Source organism: Alexandromys fortis, unplaced genomic scaffold (assembly GCF_014885135.2).
Source record: "Alexandromys fortis isolate MF-2015 unplaced genomic scaffold, M_Fortis_MF-2015_v1.1 scaffold_34, whole genome shotgun sequence".
NCBI lineage: Eukaryota > Metazoa > Chordata > Mammalia > Rodentia > Cricetidae > Alexandromys > Alexandromys fortis.
The window spans coordinates 7,125,925-7,143,888 of record NW_026067933.1 but is presented as its reverse complement, the minus strand read 5'-3'; the positions used below and the strand labels follow the sequence as shown (position 1 = coordinate 7,143,888).

Sequence of the window (17,964 nt, the reverse complement as noted above, 5' to 3'; positions counted from 1 at the left end):
TCTGCAGCCTTTCAGCTTTTTTGTTCAGGCAGCAGGACTGTTGACCACGGCAAGCTCCAGTCCTCCTCCTGGCTTTGTCCCCAACACTGCTCGGCTTGCAGGTACATGTGTGACACTGCCCATATTTCTATATGGATGTTTGGATTAAAACTCAGCTCCTCATGCCTTCAAAGCATGCTGAGTAAATTTTCAAGCCCCACAATAATTCATTCCTTTTCACGTGATCTGGAATTGCTAGTTAGAAATATATCAAGATGTATATTTTCTGAAGAGTTGTACTGCAAATCTATCTGTAGTTATCTTCTTATCTATATTTGTTGTGGTAAAAATCTTATTTGTATACCACCAAAGTCATGATACATGAACCATTTGTAAGTGATAATGCTAAGTATATATTTATTCAAATTTAAAGATCATAAATAGTCTTTGAATTAAGTCTGTGTGTCAAAAGGCAGAAGATGTCCTGGGAATGAAGAAATTTTTTCTAGAAAATAACTCAACTTTTGAAAGAAAAAGTCACACTAGAATTATACATGTTTAATATGTATCAAAGATGGATGTAAAACTGTTATTTTTATTTTCATTTATTTTTTAGCTCATACAATACATCCTAACAGCAGCTTTCTTCCCCCCCCCCTTTCCCAATTTCTTCCTCCAGTATCTAGTCTCCACCTCCACATCGGCCCCCAGAACAAAAACAACCCTTCCAGGGACACCAAACAAATACATCAAGAAACAAGAAAACACAATCTCTCACATCAAGGCTGGGGGAGAAAGGAAAGGGGTGCCAAGAGCAGGAAAAAGATTCAGAGACATCCCCAGTTTCACTGTCAGAAAAACAACAAGTCAATAACCATAATATGTATGCAGAGGACCTAGTGAAGACCATACAGGCTTGGTGATTTCTGCTGTGTGAGCCCCCTTGAACCCTACTTAGTTTATTTGAACAACCATGCTCTCCTTGTATCCTCGACCCCTCTGGCTCCCACAATCCTCCTCTCCTTCCTCCACAGGGTTCCCCAAGCTTTAAGAGCTCCAAGGGTAGGAAACTGGTGAAGACTTCCAACCTGGACTGTCTCTCTGACTAACGTTTTGCTGTGGGTTTCTACATCTGCTCCCATCAGCCACTGGAGGGAGCCTCTCTGATGCTAACTGGGATAGGCACTGATCTATGAGTATATAAGGATATCGTTAGGAATCATTTCACTTACTTATTTCTTTTGGTCAGTTATATTTAGTTCTTCCTGAAGACTTTGGGCTATCCAGACTCTGGCTCCTGGTCATCCAGACAGAATAGGGCATGGACTCCCTCTTGTGACTTGGGCCTATTGATTGGTCAACCAATTCTGAGCCACGTTCTGTGCCACTTTTGCCCCAGCACATCTTGTAGGCAGGATCAATTGCAGGGAGAAGGTTTTTGTGGCTAGGATAGACTGTAGGGAGGTTTTGTGTCTGGGTTGCTTTCCAAGTCCCACCATTAGAAACCTTGCCTGGTTATAGAAGTTTGGTCTCAGTATCCTTCATTACTAGGAGTCCTCACTAGGCTTACTCTGCTAGTTCCCACTACACTAGGTTTCCATATCAGCCTCTTGAAGTTTCCTCCAATACAAGTCCCCCCCCCATATTCTCTCCCTCCATCCCTCCCCCTCCATATGATCCCTCCCGTTTCCATCTCTTCCTGCCCCCAGCCCACCTGTAGAAATCAGGTGAAATCCACTTCCCAGGGACATCCATGTGTCCACCCTAGAGCCTTCATTGCTATTTAGTTTCTCTGGGTCTGTGGATTGTATCATAATTATCATTTACTTAATAGTTAATTCCACTTGTAAATGCATACATACCATGTTTGCTTTTCGGGTCTAGGTTGCCTTGCTCAAGATGATTTTTCCAGTTCCATCCACTAGTCTGAAAATTTTATGATGTCATTTCTTTTTAACAAATAATGTCATTTGACAACTACTTCTGTGTAAATGTACCACATTTTCTTTATCTACTCTATCGTTGAGGGACGTGTAGGTCTTTCCCACATTCTGGTTATTATGAATAAAGCTGCTATGAACATAGTTGAGCAAGTGTCTTTGTGGCAGAATGACACATCCTTTGGGTATATGCCCAAGAATGGTATGACTGAGTGGGTAGACTGATTGATTCCCAATTTTCTGAGGGACCACCATATTGATTTTCATAGAGGCTATACAAATTTCCACTCCCATCAGTAATGGAGGAGTGTTCTCCTTGCATTATATCCTTGATAGCATGAGCTGTCATTTGTAAAATGGTCAATTTCAGTAAAAAGAAAAGAATTAAAAATTTCTCTTGAAACAAAGCAAAAAAGATATACAGTGATTCTTCCTAGTGAACATGCAGTGTTAAAGTTCTGTCATATATTGCTGATGCACATGTAAAATGCTATAATTCACAGAACAATTATTTAATACTTTTTCCCTTTAAGATAGACAATCCCTTATTTACTATAATTTGAATAAAGAAAATCAAATATACCATTGGTGTACATCTAAAACACAATAATATTTTCACAAGTATTTCTATAATTTAGGAAGTCAAAATTAATTAGCTTAGTTTGTTACTGAACTAATGAATTCAACTGCCATGGAAACCAATAATTACACTAGTGGGAACTTACTCCAGAGAAATACAAAAAAGCTGACCTTTAACTTCAAAATCCAAAAATTAAAAGAGCACACATATGTATATATTTATATCTAATGTAAACCATCTACATATCTATATCTATCTATAATCTACTTATGTGTCTATAAACCTACCCATTTGCCTATTTATTATGATTGTTATAACACTTAGATGCAACTGTCTTTCTTTTCTGATAGTAGAAAGCAGAAAAAGATTTGTCCAGTGTGGTCACATTGGTAAAAGGGACAAAGATCTCTTAAAAAGACTATTTAAGTTCATCTTCTAAGTCCCAAAGACAGAGCAAAGTTTAAATAGAGGACCAAGGACAGACACATCTAAGCAATTCTGATCATGGTGTGGTGCTGCCAGCCATTGACCCATCTTTGTTAGGGTTTCAGTCTCAACTGTAAGATTTTTATTACTATGAAGAGATACCTTTATGATTGCAGCTCCTATAAAGGAAAATGCTAAATTGGGGCTGGCTTACTGTTCAGAGGCTTAATCCATTTTCATTATGGCAGGGAGCATGGTGTCATGCAGGCAGAAATGGTGCAGCAGAAAAAGCTGAGAGTTCCACTTTGGACTAGGCAGCAACAGGGAGAGTGAGCCACTTGAACTGGCTTGAGAATTTGAAACTCCAAAACTCATCCCCAGTTATACAGTTCCCCCACCAAGACCACAGCTCCTAGTCCCTGTCAAGAAATACTACTCCTTACAAAGAAGCATTCAAATATATGAGCTTATGGGGATTCATTCCTATTCAAGTCACCACAGGTAATCTGGTAGTCTGATAAGTTTTAGAGCTGTTTGAAGATACCAGCTCTATTATATTTTGACATTAAGGCCCATGCTTAAATCTTCGCTGAAACCTTTCTTAATAAACACCAACTTTGCCTTGACAATAAAATCTTCAACAGTCATACAAAATCCTGGACATTAGTGGTCCAGAAGCTTTACTTGTAATAGCTCAAAACTGGAAACAAATCAGATGGACTTCAAGTGGTAAATAAGGCACCTGAATAATGTAGAATATTGATCTGTAATGAAGCAGATCACTGATATGCACCATTTGGCGAATTTCTGTAGAGTTTGGCTAAGTGAAAAAAAAAACCCAAGTTTTTAAAGGTCATGTACTATATGAATCTATTTACTGGATATTCATGAAATGACGAAAGCAGACATAGATAACTGGTTAATGGTTGCTAGAGGTTAAAGAGGTGGGACACATGAGATACTGGAAATGTCCATGAAGAAAAAATTTAAAGGACTTCTCATGATGAAATTTTCTCTTCTTTTAATTGCAATACTGTTTGGCCTATAGCTTAGGCATATTCCTTGATAACTCTTAGATCTTCAATCAATCCTTTCTATTAATCTGTGTATCAGCACGAGGCTGTGGCCTACTAGTAAGATTCTGACATCTTATTCCTTTGGCAGCAACATAGCCTCTCCCTGACTTTGCCTACTTTCTCTGTATATCTCTATTCAGATTTCCCACCTGGCTTTAGTCTATAAGCCATTGGCTGAATGAGCTTTATTCATCAACCAATAAAAGCAACACATACACAGAGGACATCCACATCATCTCTCCTCTTCTATCTAGTTGAAAAGGAAGGAAATATCTCTCTGTACTTAGTTCATCCACAGTCAAAAAATCCAAAGAAAACACAATAATATGCACAATCCCGATTCTCTGTATATATTATATCTTTATATGGTTTATTTTTTAACTCTACTGCTTTTTAATGTCTATTTTATTATCTTAACTCTTTTAATCTATGACTGTCTTTGTCTATACTCTTTTTCCTCTCTCCCCTAAGCCTATGTACATTTTTAGAATACACCGTGACCTGTTCGGAGGTTTATTTTTGTCTGAATCAGTCTTTATTGCATATCTGTAATTATTTTCTGACCAGGAGCGCCCCCTTTTATTTTTAATGCTAAGCAGGTGTAGCTAGGCAATTCAGCTGCCTTGCCTTTTGGCTCTGCCCCATTCAACATGGTAGAGGTATGTTCATTGCCTCTGCTAGCCATGCTCGTTGCCCCAGCTCTAGGTACATAGGGGGGTCTATATCACCATTAAGCAATTTGTAGCACTCTGCTCAGAAACTCCATTTTAGTGCTTCATAGCTGGACCTCCTGAAAGAGCCAGAGTCTTTCATGGTGTCAGGACAAACCAGGATGCGGCTCTTAAAGAAACCATGTTGCTGCTCACCACCAGCACACACAGCTTATATGACAATAATGTGGCTACCAAGAAGCTGCGCTTGGTTCCTGTTCTTGTGTGTTTAAAAGCCCTCTTTTTTTTCTTAAGTCTTTTTAATTTTTTTTTAAATTACAACACTGTTTGGTCAATAGCTTAGGTGTATTCCTAGATAGCTCTTTCATCTTAAATTAACCCACTTCTATGTATCTGTGTATCACCGTGAGCCTGTGGCCTACCAGAAAGGTTTCAGTGTCTTCCTCCTTCAGCAGCTTCATATTGTCTCCCTGATGAAAACTTTCTATTTCTTGATTATAGAAATTTCAATATCTGGATTATTTAATAGGAAAATTAGGGTAAAGAAGAAAAATGTCTCTGTATTATTTTTTGCAACAATGTGATAATTGACAATGATAACAAAAATTTAATTAATTAATCTTATTTTATTGAATTTGTGTGTGTGTGTATGTGTGTGTGTGTTACTTACATGCGTGTGCCTGAGTGAGGTAAAACAGTGTGCATGAGGAAGTCAGAGAACACTGAGTTTTGTCTGAACCTTTTATTTTGATTGAGACTAACTTGTATGTGAGTTTTAGGATTCTCCTGCCTGTCTCATGTCTCCCCACAGGAATACTGGGGTTACAGACATGGACTGCTATACTAGGCTTATGTAGGTTCTCGAGATTTGTTTACTATTTCTCACACTTGTGCATCAAATGCTTTATCTGCTGAACCATCTCCCCTGTCCCATGAGTACAAAAATCTGCGTAGAGAAGTTGTGAGTTTTGAAGGACAGATTACCTTGTCATAGAGCAATACAAACTTCAAATAGCTTCACTTGATAGTCTTATGTCTTGAAATTGCTCATTGCCTTCTTTAATTAGAAAACAGAGCTCTGTTCTGTGCACTGTTCACCTTTGCCTAGAGACATGCATGAAAGATGATGCATTGATTTCTCTGAACAATAGGTGGCATCCAAGTTTCACAAATACAGTTGATGATTCATACTCCTGTATTAGGAAATGGGTGTTTCAAATCAATCTAAAATTTCATTTATATAATATTTGTCATAGTGTACTTTATAAGTATTGATAAACTAAAGGGATACACATCTTCCCAAAGTTAACACAAAGATTTTGGTACTTTTTGGAAATGCATGACAATAAAATGTAGATTTACTAATGCATCTTTTAAAGCTGCTTAGTTGCATTGACATACGATAAAGCCAAGTGCTAGCTGGCAGTAGGTCCACCAGAGTTGGGCCCTGCTAACAGTCAGGTATGGAGGGCAAATAACTTAGTGCACTCTGCAACTTACTACATAACTATTGTAAACCTATTTATTCCCAGAAAGGGTTGAAAATTGTATTCAGTGGTATTCCCACCAGGTTCTGATAGTTGCAAACTCAGGGTCACACAGAGAGCTATTATTAAATTCTGTGGGACACTAAACAAAACCAAATGTACAAATAAGATACAAAGATTTACTGTGTGGTGGGGGCAGGGGTGTGTGTGGGAAGATACGGGAGACAATAGGAGAGAAAAACCAGAATATATAGTATACATATATGAAATTGTGAAAGAAAGTATTAAGTGAGTTAAATGTAAATCTACTATTATTAAAAGAGTACCCTCAAGGTTCAGGGGAAGGACTTTATATACAGGACTCTATTTTCTCAGGAAGGCTCTCATGAGATTTTTAAAGTATTCCTGAACACTAAATGAGACAAACAGTGGAGTAAAGAGGAAGCCCACAGAGTGGGAGAGAATTTCTGTCAGCTATTCATTTGATAGAAGATTAATAATATGAAGTAGAATAAAGTAACAAGGATAAAGTATTAGATCGGACTTATTGATTTATTTGGTGATTCATGTAAATACCTGGTTGCCCTGCCTGTTGCCAAGCATGACTTCACTTGTACTGGAACAGGATGACCCGGAGAATTAGATGAAAAAAGCCATCATTGCCCTCAACATCCTGAACAACTAGCTTGCTGGCTTGCCCCAGTTTGTGGTTTTATTATGTGGTTTTAAAATATAATCGGGAAGGCAAACTAAACCAAATACCAAGGTCTTTCAGAAACTATTTTATTTGATCTCTATCTCCTCTTTTCCACTCTCGTTGATGTTGGAGTGTTTATTTCAGAAAGAGACCTACACCGAATAATCACAAAACTCAAAATAACCTAAGAATCAAGAAAGCAACCCAATTTAAAAACGTGCTATTGCTCTGAACAGAGAGTTCTCAAAAAATACATAAAATGGCTAAGAGACATCTTTAAAGGTATATAATACTTTTAGCAATTAGAGAAAAACTAATTAAATCTACTCTGTGTTCTCATTTGACCTTTGTCAAAATGGCTAAAATCAAGGAAACATCTGATAAATACTGGCAAGAATAATGTGATTGCAAATTGGTATAGTCACTCTGGAAATCAGAGTGGAGGAATCTCAAAAAAGCTAAAGATTGGCCATACGATTCAGTTATGTCACTTCTGAGCATGTGCCCAAAGGACTAGACATCCTACTCCATATTTTGCTCAGTCATGTTCACTCCTGTTCTATTCACAATAGCTAGAAAATGGAAACAATCTAAAATCCTTCGACTGATGAATGGATAATGAAAGTGTAGTACCTAAATACCATGGAATACTACTCAGGAATAAAGAAAAATGAAATCATGAAATTTGTAAGTAAATGAATGGAACTGGAAACTATTGTACTGAGTGAAGTAACCTAGACCCAGAAAGAGAAATACTACCTCTTTTCTCTTAATTGTGAATCCTAACTCTGAGTCTTTAGATTTTAGCATATAATTTAAAGTGACTACCGAAACCAGGAAATTAGAAATGGAAAAGAAACTGTAGACAGGATAATAGTAAGAAATAGGTACTATGAAGGGAAAACTAGGGAGATACTTTAACTGGCAAGTGGAGAGGAAAGGGAATCCAGAAGAAGAGAGAGAGGCAAAAGATAATGACACTGAAGATGTTTGAAACAACGTAAGGGAAACATTATTTTATAAGCGAACTTAAAATACAATGTGCGGGCATGTATACATATATAAAGTTATCCTATGTTGGGTAAAGGAGCCCCCTGGCGAGAATCATGTAGTTACCATCTACAAAAATCTCAGAGTCTGGCCAGGGAAAGCTCCCTTCATGTTGGTCTCCCTAAACAGTATAAACTATTGTTATTGTACTTGGTTGCCTTCCAGAACTTGAAGTTTAGACACTAGTGATGAAGAGATCATACACTTCAGACACAGAACTTGGAGGAATACATCTGGAACATCTTTGGAAGCCAACTCCTTTAGAAATTGCTCTAATAGGATCAGAAGGTGCTATACAAACTCTCTAGAGAGAGGAGCAAAATAGTCATCCTGCCCAGTCAGAAATCCTATGAACAACAACAATGACTGGCTTGATGAGATATATCCAGTGGTGGAATAGTGCAAAATAGTCATCCTGCCCAGTCAGAAATCCTATGAACAACAACAATGACTGGCTTGATGAGATATATCCAGTGGTGGAATAGTGCTGGGGTGACCAACAAGTGTAGAANGGCACCGGCCGCCCGCATGGCTAGCTTATGCCCCGAAATAATTACACGGAAACTGTATTTTTTTAAACACTGCCTGGCCCTGCTAGTTTCAGCCTCTTATTGGCTAGCTCTTACATATTGTTCTAACCCATTTCTAATATTCTGTGTAGCCCACGAGGTGGCTTACCAGGGAGGATCTTAACCTGTGTCTGTCTGGCATGGGAGAATCATGGCGACTCCTCGACTAAGCTTCTTTCTCCCAGCATTCTCTTCTGTTTACTCCACCCACTTATGTTCTAACCAATAAAATAGGCCAAGGCAGTTTCTTTATTATCCAGTGACCTTCCTCCATCAAACAAGTATTGGACTTGAGGCCCACTCACTAGGAGTGAATTCATGCTTAGTACCGAAACCCAGATAACAACCTGTGTCTGGAAAGGTTATAGACACCACAGAAGAACCACTGTGACAATTATTCTAAATGAATGCAATCTCTCACTGGATTATAAAACTTAACTTTATATGCATAGTTAAATGTAGTCCTCATTCTTCATCAAAGACACTTCTTTTTTGCAGCAGAAGGAAACAGTTGCAGAGATCCACAACTGGTCAAAATGCAGAGGTAAGTGCCTATGGGTTGCCCAAACCCAACTGATACATCTCCGATGCAATCTCTACATCCAAGGCTCAGGGAGAAATTTGGAAGAGGGGGTCAGAAAGATCGCAGAACCAGAAGACTAGGGCACCTCCTGTTTGAGACTGTTCGCTAGACATGACAGGGAAAATGCACCCATGAAGTGTCAATAATATGGTTGCCTGACTAAGACAATCATAATGCCATCAGTTGACTTGGCATCGTAGACAGGAGAAGTTCCATGAGGTCCTACCCTTAGGTAAGGAACTATAGGTGATTGGTAGCTGTTAGAGAACTAGAATTAATTATTTTCCTCTAGGAACAAGTGGAATATTTCACAGGTTAACTCATCTCAAGTGGTCATCCCTGGACACGATAATTAAGAGCAATGCTAAATGCATTCAGTCAGTTGTATATACAAATAATACTGGCCTAGGTCCAGGTTCATGGATATACACTGCCTCAAGGAAATAAGGTGAAGCTATTTAGTAGGACACCTACATCCTCTGTGTTATGCAGGATCCATAGACATGTATACTGGACACAGACATGTAAAACACACATACACACATATTCCATAATCACACACAAATGAAAAGAAAATGAACTATATCTATAGATACTATTTCCAATTAATGCATGAAAATGTTTTTCCTAAGGCATTAACATTTGAAACAAGCAAGTGAGGGAGAAAGTCCTTGAACAGTAGAGATAACACAACCATTTATTATGCAGTCTTAGAATTGCCTCAAGAATTTTTCTTTTATTTCTAACCTTATGACTTCCATAAGTTATCAAAACATCTAAAACTGTCCAAATAATATATATATTCCTAAATAAATATGATAAATTAAATTATTTTAAAATTTGAATTCAATATGAAAGGCCTTGTATAATTAACTCATTGGTGATTCTGATAAAGTCTGTTCTGGGAAAGAATAAGGCTGAAAAATATATATCATATGGGTTTCTTCTATTCTATTTTTCTTCTCAGTTGGCTTACTCTTGTGCTTACTATGTTTATACTTAACTGATCAGATCAAATTAAGCCTACTGAGTTCAGGAGGAGCATGGCTTTTGTATTCTAGGCTGCAACATTCCATCACGAAAGTGACGGTAAATTCCATCAATATTCAATTTCTCTGCCCCGTGTAAGCAGACTTATACTACCACACATTACACTCACGGGAAAAGGAAGGCCAGGGCATGGTCTGCTGCATTTTATTTATGAAAACACAGTTCTCATTTTGTTTGCACTGGGTAAGAATGGAATAGCATATTCCAAACACTTTTACTGCTCATTTATGTGTGGAAAATGGTTTCGTGAGCAAATTTAAGTAAGAGGGAAATATGCATGGCTTTTTGTTTAAAATACAAATGCTGCCTTCATGTAATATTTTTTGCCTGGTAAAACTGCCAGCCCAGCATAACCTGCCCATGCTGTAAACTCTCTAATGAATCTCAGTCCAGCAATACATCAAAAAACAACACAGCAATATGACAGACACATCAGATGAAGGAATGATTGTTAATGCGAGATGATCTACTACTAAGGTTAGTTTAATGTTATCGCTGTTGGTGAGTGTTTTATGTTGTAGAAAGTTTTAAGAGATCATGTAAGCCATGTGTCTTATTAATCTCAGTAATGTGTAACCTTGTGCTTTAAATGTTAATTTATAGCTACGGCGATGGTGGAGGGTAGCAGAGAGCTGTTCGTAAATAGGCCCTTTTCTGATATGGGTTATTATGGTACATTTCTGCTACTACTCTGGCTTGAGGAAACCAAGTTGTTACATCAATGCAGGGATTAAATGCACCTGTGTATGAATAACATGTAGCACCCCCCCCCTTGTAACAATCTGAATTCTAGAAAGAAAAAAAAACTCACAGAGGAGTCTTCAATGAAAATTGAATGTAGAGACTTAATTAAGATTAAAGAACTAACAAGGAAGCAAAGGACTAGTCTTATCTACATGTGTTTACCAGCTCAATGAGAGATGGATTCCTTGAATGAGAGGGGCAGAATGAAAACTGTAGAAATTTATGGGAAAGCACTCAAAGACAGAGAGAGGAATCCATACCTATTTTTCTCCTATTATAGTGATACCTTGGGTTTCCTGAATGCATAAAAGAACTGTTTGGAAAAGTGAAACCTGCAGCTCTCCTAAGTGGAGATTATGAGTCAGGGCATACAGAAGGGCTGAAAGTGAATTTGAGATAGAGTAAATGGACTAAACCCAGAAAATAAATTTTTTAATACAATAGCCTGCAATATTTTTATATGATTTTTTATAGTATGATCTTCAAATACATTTTTAGTTGTAAGGCACTTCCATGTTGCCTTACTTGAAGCGGTTCTTTAAACCAGAATGTAGTGTGCTAGGCTCGGAGGCTTGTGGGGGAGAGATTTACAGTGGATGCTAGGTGCTTCTAGTAAGTTTGCTTGCATGGTGCTTCAATTCTCAAACACCTATTTACATCTTCTAAAGTTCATGGTGACCATGTAGCCTTAGAAGAAAAGGCTTTTCACCTTTGTGGTCAAAGAGAGTCTAACAATGTGATGGTTATGGAGATTGCTCTTTGAGGAGGTTGTTTGCAGGGATAAGGAGAAATGGTATCAATGTGATAATTGAGCATGGTCTAGCAGGGAAGTATACATAAAACTGTATAATACTCTCATAGGAGTTTTCCTACTTTCCACCCACGCGTTACCCTGAAAGTCTTTGTGGAACAGGGCTGAAGGGCTGCTGGTTATTGTGGAGTTGGAGGAAGTAAGTGCAGTGGAAGCACTTCTTCTGAAATCCCAGGATGGTTACCTGGGTGGCCAATGACAATGCTGTAGTTCTAATTACGAGAAACCCAGAAATCCATTTTCTATCTCTCTTGTATATTGCACAGAAGACTCGTTTCTTTACTTTTTCCCAAAGAAATTATACACATTTCCTACTCCAGAGTCACATCCTCAATGATCTGAAAAGCAGTGAATATTTTGTCAACTATGAAGTAGGAGATTTCCATTTTCACTTGAGAAGACTTGATCCAGTGACATCAAAGATAACAGTTGTCAGTAAATCACTAATTTGATTTAGTGACATCCAGACTGGTCCTCTGGAGGTCAACAATTCCTCTTAAGGGAGCAAAATTACACTGATGATTTGAGACGAAGTCACAGGTCTGAACATCCTGCAGTTCAGCATGTCAGTGACTGGAACACTGAAATTCTAATATTGACTATATCTGCTCTTACCACCTGGTGGAGCTCACATACTGAAGTTATACCTACACATTAAACATATTTAGTATGTTTCTAAATACACAATATATAAAAGAAAAATCTCTAAAATTATTATTGTACATGTCTTTGCTAACATGTTCTTTGCTCTCAGCATTAGTAATCTCTTAGGTTTGGTCATTCCTTATCTCATAGATTAGCATATGTGGAAAGTGAAAGGTCCTGAACTCAAATATTATTTCCTTTGACAAAAACCTAAACCTTTTGAAGGTGATATACAAAGGAGATGTACTAGAGGATAAAGTGATTGAATACAATGGTTTAGGAAAAGATCCCAAAGACTGGGCAGAGGGTAGAAATCTTTGGGCAAATTGGTATTTCAGGGAGGTAGTAGGCACGGCAAACTGATTGTTATTTTCCATAAACATTTTGATGTACCAAGTATAGAATTCACAAAGAATGGCCGGAACACAACCCCGTCCATTCGCTGTCTGCGCGGGGCGGCGCCGCCGCGTCGCTCGCCTTCACCAGCGGCCATGAGCCAGCGCCTCCGCCCCAGGAAAAGGAGAAGAAATGGCAATGATGATGACAACCACCTACCACCCTAGACCAAAAGAAGCAGTAGGAACCCCATCTTCCAGGACTCCTGGGACACAGAGTCTTCGAGCAGCGACAGCGGTGGGAGCAGCAGCAACAGCAGCATCAACAGCCCAGACAGGGCCAGTGGGCCAGAGAGCAGCTTGAGCCACATCATCCTTGGATCCTGTCCCAGCACCCCCCCAGCCGGTGCTGCCCGAGCAGTCTGTACTGTGCCAAGGCCCTTACTTCCATATCAATCAGACCCTGAAGAAGGCCCATTTTCACAGCCTGCAGCACCGAGGCCGGCCTCTGACATGATGCTCTGGCAGTTTCTTGCCTTCTGTGAAGGGACAGCACTGTGCATATTGAATATTTCAACTTAATGATTTGTTTTTAAAAGTTGCACACAAGAAAAAAAAAATGCCTGTTGGCTTTCAGTCTATATTGAGTATTGGGTCAGCAGGCAGCTGTTTACGTGGGGTTTTGCTGCATTATTGCAATTTCAGAGGGGCTTGGGAGCAATTTTTTATAGGATTCTTTTGAGAGAGGGCATCAAGTCATGGCAGTGTTTGAGGAAGTCTCTGACTGATTTCCACATCTGTCAGACATTTACTGTATGTAAGAGCCTCTTAAAAATGTGGGATCTTCAGTTTTTTTTTAACTCAATAAACTAGTAAAGAATAATAAAAAAAAGAATTCACAAAGAATAAAGGAAAAGACTAAAAAAGTGTCTGGCCAGATTCAGAGAAGTAGCCAGTAACCACAGTGAACTACATCCATAGGCAACTTTGATGGGGTAGTGAGGAATCCCAAAAGGGACTGGCTGAATTTTTTAGCAGTGTGGATAATGGGAATCCAAAATTATAATTAAATGAGTGTATTGAAAGAGCTGAACTGTTTTTGCATTGTTTGATGTGTAGACTGGGTTTGCTTTTGGGTACAAAATTTGACTGATCACAAAGCAGCCTCTAAATCACCTTTTTGTTTGTCAGGAGCCCTCCCTTCTCAGCTCTCTCTCTCTCTCTCTCTCTCTCTCTCTCTCTCTCTCTCTCTCTCTCTCTCTCTCTCTCTCTCTCTCCTTTTCTGGTCCTTACCTTTGCTTCTTGCCTGTTTGATCTGCTTGTCCTTTGAATTTTCTCTTTGGTAATAAGCAATTTTAGATTGTTTATCTGAAAACAGAAATACACTAGAAATGGTTACATTCTTTAAATAAAAGCCCCTAGTCTAGCTCATATTTGTGTCACTTCACCCGTTTCATCACCTCTATCTATTAGCCTCATTCTTGATCCACAGGAGGTTTATGGACCAAAGAAAGGTGTTTTACTTTTTGAATGCGTGAACCACCATACCAGCTCCTAGCCTGTATAGAATCCGTGAGGTAACCTCAAAAAGGTTCTCATCTGGCTACCCACAGGATAGCTCTTGCTTCTCAGTTCTTTTGTGCCCAAATTATGAAAGTCCTATGAAGCAACTTCTAATTTCTTTGGTTAGGAAAAATGCACTCCTAATTTAGTCCTTAGCAATGACATTCTCTATAGTCTTCTTGCTAGCATGCTTTGTCTTCCTGTTAAGAGTATTAACATTTTTTAAAATATAAAGCATCGCTTATTTTCTTGTTTCATAGGCTCTAGAAAGCCTACAAATCCATATGCCTGGAATGGTTTATTGCAGCTTCCATTATCACACTTTTGGGTGTTGGTTGTTGTTTATATCATCACCTTATCAAAAGTTTTATTGCTTATAAGTAATAGATTAAGTTGGCTTGGGAGCTTTACTTTTCTTATTCGGGAACAAAGTTTCTTATCTGCAACATGATCTGAATATAGGATGTCTGATGCTTTGCTTTGGGAGACCACACAGTGCACTGATGTTTTCTGATGGCATTCTCAGTTTGTGCTCATTGTAGTCCAGTGAATAGAGCTTCTTTTTCCAATCAAGAAACAACATTGTCTTTAGGTGGTGTCACTTATTTCAAAGAAGCAGAAACTAACCTCTGGCTACTTAGAGAACACTTAGAGAAATGTTCTAAAATAGGCTGGTATGATATCATAGTAAAAGTTAGGTATACTGTTAATATTCTCCTTTTCATACATAGTGAAAGTTCTATGTTTCTGCTTTGTCATATGTATACAGAAACTCGCTCAACATTGGAAAAAAGCACCAATGGATTTCTTTACAATTAGGAAGTATAATATAATAATTTTTCTTTAGCTCCATGGAACAGATCTTGAGGGAGAGTCTTTTAATGCTGCTCCTTTAAGAGAGGTTTTCCTGATTCAGAGGAATAGAAAAAACAAACAAACAAACAAACAAACAAAACCCCCCAAACCCTGTGTGGTTTCAAAAGGGCTTTCTGGGCTACACTGCCAGCATGAACTCTAGCTCCGTCAGGAGGCAAGCACATGAATGGGATTTTTAAGCAGCATGTTACAAACTGCTTAATGGCTCTACATAGACCCACTGCATACTTGGAACTGGGGCTGTTTATGTGGCTTCCAGAGGTGGTGAACATGCCTCCAGCATGTTTGACTGGTTGGAGCCAAAAGGTAAAGCAGCTTTAGTCCTAGTAAGGCCACTTACCATTTTAAGTAGTGCTTCTGGGCAGAAAAGGATTACAGATACATGATAAGACGGATTCAGACATAAAAGACCTCTAAATGAGACACAATTTGTTTAAAAAATTTACATAGGCTTGGGAGACAGAAGAAAAGGAATAGAGAGACAGTAAATATAATATAAAAGATTATAGCCATAGGTTAAAGGAATAAAGATAATAAAATAAATATTAAACTTGTAGAAAAAGTAATAGATTAACAAAAATAAGTCACATAAAATGGCATATACACAGAGAGTCTGGATTATGTATATTATTGTGGTTTTTTTTTTTGACTGTGAAGGAGCTAATTACAGAGAGACATTTCATTATATGGGCTGCTAAGCTAAACCAGCACATATATTTTAAAAATATCATGATTTCAGAATTCGGTCTAAAGATTTCTTGCTTTGGAAAAGAGGTTCTTTTTTTGTTTCCTCAGAAGATGAGAACCTGTGGAATTCTTACAGGTTGAAGTGGTTGGATGGACCAAGATCCCGCTTGATAGGTCACCAGGAATACCACCAAAAATACTTCACCCAACAAAAAGCAGGAAACAGCTTGGAGAGAACTACACCCAAATTCGCTAAATGATTGTTTATAAATATTTGTTTACATTTAAAGAAAGATATGGAATAGATATGAATACTTTTCATTGGCATGGATCTTGGTTTATTGATACAAATTTAAGGTCAAGTTTGTTTTTGTATATTTTCACTCTTGATTAAGATATTGTGATTGTGCAGTTCATTTAAAAATGTAATGTATAATTAAATATAGGTTAATAGATAATCATCTATAATAGTCAAGTGTGCAGTCATGTTAGGTTTTCTAGATATATAAAGATAGTTTTCAGTTAGATAGTCTTCAAATCTTCCAGTGACCTTCAGAATATGGTCTTAAAATGTTTAAGATCTTAAGATTTTTCATGAAAATGAGACACATCTGCTCCTGGCAGCATCAATCTACTTCAAGAGGATGATGGGCATTGCAGAGGCTCCTCATGGAGTTTACTACCCATTTGGGCAAGAAACTGCTCTTGCCTGGACTTCTTGATGTTATGTTGTATGAACTGGACATGCAGAACCAACAGAACAATGATTACTAAAGTTGCCTAAGGGTGAGACAGTCTTTCTGGGTTACTGCTTCATGAAAGAGACTGCCAGACACTGTGCAGGCCAGAGAAGAAAGTAACTGAGAAACTGCCAATATAGGTGGAACTGTCTTTGACATTTCCTGCTTCATGGAAATGTCTGCCAGATACTATGGGCCTGTGGGCTGAAGATAGATGCTTCAACATTACAGAGGAACTTGGGTGACTGTCCAAGCAGTGAGATGATTGTCAATTCTAGAGTTTTGGAAGTAGCTTATAATACTTCATGTTTACTTAGGTAATATATCCTTCTGGAGTCTTTGGTGGAGTTGAAGAATAGATAATTGTAGTTTTCCTTAGTTATGATAAGAGTAGATATAAATATTGTAACTGTAATTCTTGCTTGATACTTGTTTTGTTATATGTAATTTTACTATGTTAAGTTAAAATCTTCCTTTTTATTTAAACAGAATAGGGGAAAGGGTGTGGGAAGTACTTCTGTATATGTGTTGATTTTATTGGTAATGAATAAATAAGTTGCTTTCAGCCAATGTCTTAACTGAATGTGTATAACCGCACCACAGAAGCCATGCTAAATTCTGGACGAAACTTTACATAGCCACATGCGTACACAGATTAATGGAAATGGGTTAGATAAAATATAAGAGTTAGCCAGAATAATGCTTAAGTGATTGGCCAAGCAGTGATTCAATTAACATAGTTTCTGAGTGATTATTTCATGGTATGGGCAGCCGAGAACAAACAAGCAGCCTCTACCAACAAGAGAACAAATGTTAGATTAAACAGAAATGATTACAGACTTAGTTTATCCATGTACCTGTTCTTTGTGAATATTTTCATATCGAATGTTCCTGTTCTATCACACCTGAGAGTTCAAATGAATTAGCAGAGTTTAAGAATAAGTTTGGTAAGTTGAATATTTTAGATTTTTAAGTGTAAAGTAAGTTAAAGTTTTAAAAATTCAAAATATCAGCATCTTAAAGTAATTTTCTTAAATGTAAGCAAGCAAGAGTTCTTCAAAAGCTAATATTTTAAAAGATGTATCCAAACAGATTTTCCTGCATTTAAAGATAATAAACTTTGTATCTAACACATTTAATTTGCTAATAAAAAATACCGATTCATTTTAAAGAAATTTCTTAAAAGCCTACTATAAAAGTACTTATTTAATCCCCAAAAGACTTCATTCCAAAAGACAAGAAAACTCCGATTTAAGTCTTCTTTATGGCTATGTTAAGTACATCTATTACATTGCATCTTGCTATAAAACTTCTTCAATAGAAGGCAGCAGAAATGAGGTCTGTGTTCGGCATGCCAAATCCACCCAATGTTTTCCAGCTGTGTCGACATTCAGAGCAAGTTTTTTTTTTTCCCTTAAAGTCAGTGTAATGAGTTATAATTGATGGCAGTGATGA

The 17,964-nt window shown here is 37.8% G+C and overlaps 1 pseudogene; it reads left to right on the top strand.

Moving 5' to 3' along the window:
• Positions 1 to 12,731: 12,731 nt before the first annotated feature.
• Positions 12,732 to 13,388, top strand: LOC126503915 (protein FAM104A-like; annotated as a pseudogene).
• Positions 13,389 to 17,964: the final 4,576 nt, after the last annotated feature.